Source organism: Galeopterus variegatus, unplaced genomic scaffold (genome assembly GCF_000696425.1).
Source record: "Galeopterus variegatus unplaced genomic scaffold, G_variegatus-3.0.2 Scaffold2492, whole genome shotgun sequence".
Classification (NCBI taxonomy): domain Eukaryota; kingdom Metazoa; phylum Chordata; class Mammalia; order Dermoptera; family Cynocephalidae; genus Galeopterus; species Galeopterus variegatus.
The window spans coordinates 203,125-206,188 of NW_007728603.1; positions in this window are offsets into that span (position 1 = coordinate 203,125).

The following is a 3,064-nucleotide window of genomic DNA, read 5'->3' on the forward strand; positions in this document are numbered from 1 at the left end:
ACTTCTCTCCTTCAGACACAAGAAAGGGGACATTCTCCTCATTTAGCTCAGAAGCACCAAAGATTTCCTGCTAAGCAGGACAGAGTTCTGAGGCAGGTCACAGCCCAGAGATCCAGCAGGGCCATAGCTGCCCACCAGCAGGGCCGTCAGTAGAGGGAGCAGGAGGGCCATGGGAGGCTGAGGATGCTGCTGGCCTGGCTGAGCTGGGGCTGGGGGACCGTGGACTGTAAGTCCTCTGAAGACATTCTCTCTATGCATGGCTTTTAAACAGGGAACACGAGAGTTTTCATTTTCTGAACATTTTCCTTAACTTTTTCTCCCACTTCTTGCTTTCATTTACATTTTCTTTATGCCCTAAAAAGACATCAATCTAGACTCTTAATTTTTGCAATAGAATTTAATTTGTCCAAAAAACTTCAGGTGTGCCAATCCAAATGAATACTTCTCAATTAAATTAGAAATATATCTGTCCGAAAGATTGAAGTGTATGTAGGTATGTAAATACTCATATACACACAACCACAGACACACATGCATACACACACACATTCACACTTATATACATGTAGGTATACATGTGTATTTATATATGTATGTATGTGTATGTGTGTGTGTGCATGTGTGTATAGCATTTCTCTGTTCCAGGAAAAGAATTTTTAGTCTTAATCCTAGGCTCCTTTTTTATCTTACCTACTTTCCATGGAAAGTTAGGGCTCCCTCAGCTCATGGGTTTCTGTATTTGATTAGGGATTTACCAGAAAATCTGTGGCAAATAAGCTCTTCAGAATCAGTCACTGGGTTTTGTTCACTGTTTTATTCTCAGAGAGCCTGATGATTGATTGTTAGTGAGTGAGCTTCTCTCACTAGATATAGACATTTCTATACCTTCTAGAATAAACTCATGTAGTTCCATGTAGTTATGCTTCTCGGGTCACAAGTTAAGATTAATATAGACATTGCCCTTTCTTTCCAGAATTTTCTTACTTGAGCTCTTTCCTAGTGCTCTTCAGTATGTGTCAATACTCCTAGCAGAAATCCTGGTTCTTTTCAGGTACATTTGTGGAGATTCAAATTGTAAGATAATGTCATTTCCCCAGCACCACTTCACTCACAAGGTCATTATCACACCTAGTAACACCTCCTCCTCTAGAGTGACAAAGTGTCCTCAACCCAAACTCATCCAGTCTCACTCCCTGAGGGTGGGCTCACAACACCTGATGACTTTAGAACTTCTTTTTTGAGGAGGGGCTTGTTTCTTTGCTGCCAAAGTAATAAATCCCCCAGGATCCTTGCCCTTGCTTTTAGAGTGTCTGTGTGAAAAACTCAAGCTCTCAGTGGTGGGTCCATCTCTCCTGACTCACGTGCCCAGGTACCAAATGTGTCAACAGCCTTCAGATGCTATTGGCAAAAGTTGGTTTTGTCTGTGTAGGCAGAGAAATTATCCAATTGTAATAGTTTTACTTTCATTAGCCAAATAATTTTATCTTGCCAGATAAGGTTTCTATTGATCAAGACTTTTACTTAAACTATTGAGCATTTGTTATGTTCAAAATTTCAGAGTTGGGCACAGGGAATTTAGTGATGATATTGTCTCTCAGATATCATGTTAGACAAAATCATGACCTTCGGTTGTTCACCAACTCAGTGTGATTCTATAGGGCTCTTTGTTCCTCTGTCTGTCTCACTGTGACAAGGCAGGACAGAGAGGTCACACTGGTCTGTCAGGGAGAAACAGCAGAATCTTTTACTTGCTTGTGTTTGCTCATTTTACATTTTTGTAGCTGCTTCTCACGTAGTGGTTTAGTTGGCTAAGTTTGTCTTGCTGTTCCTGCGTTACATTCTAATTTACGATGAACACAAATAAAAGGAAGTATAAAAAAGGCAATGGCCCTGGACTGTTTTTCTCTATATCATGCAAGATTTCAGATTTCTGTTTCTCATTTCAACTTCCCTAGAAAGCAAAACTTGACAGTTGTTTGTGGGCAAAAAGAAAATAAATGTAAGTCCAAATGTCATGAAAGCAAAAGAAAGTGACTTTCTGCTGACAAAATGGCAAAGTGTAAGTTAGCAAGCTTCAGTGCAGCAACATTGGGAACTAGAGGCTACGGCAGAGGAAGAGTGAAGGTCAATGGTGAAGTGCATAGAGGCAGGAAAACGGCTGCTTCTGTCAGAGCCTCAAAGAAGAGCAAGTCCTGGGCCCATGGACTCCCTCAGCTTTGCAAGACCTGCCACCTGACTTTTCTTTCATTTACTCCAGATGTGATCAGTTCTGAGGAGAGAAGTGAGGAGCCACAGCAACCAACTCATGAGAGACCAACCAGAGCCTCAAAGAAGAGCAAGTCCTGGGCCCATGGACTCCCTCAGCTTTGCAAGACCTGCCACCTGACTTTTCTTTCATTTACTCTAGATGTGATCAGTTCTGAGGAGAGAAGTGAGGAGCCACAGCAACCAACTCATGAGAGACCAACAACTAGACCCCAGTTGCTAGAACATTAATCCTGTCTGCCAGGATAGTGGACATTAGCCTTGCCTGAGCACTCTACCTAGTTAATAAATTTACTCAGGCAATAAATACACAGCCTTGTAATCTGTGTAATATAATAATTGAACTTGAAAAATAACACTGAATTTTATTTCATGCTTATTGTGGATCATTACTCTTCTGAGATCTTTAACTTAATCCTTTCAACGACCTTATTTGTATTACTCTTATTTATACAACTCATTGGAGAGAAATAAAAATCTGGAGGAATAAACTAACCCAAACGTACTAAAGACCCAAGGTCAAAAACTTAAAAGGAATTGAAATAATGACATGTTTGGAAGGACCCATTAAAGGAAGTGAAGGATACACATGGACAAGGGACTTATGAACCAAGGAAAGCCAGGAAGTCAATAGAGCAGGGAGGGTGAGATGAGAAAGGAGTCTGAGTTCTACTTCAAATGCCAAAGGGTTGCTGTCTACTGTTTCGTACAACAGGCGGTATAGTATGAGTGAATTAAACTGGTTGACTTTAAGTCCTAAAGAAAGATAGAAACAATACCTTTTAGATAGTGATAAGGA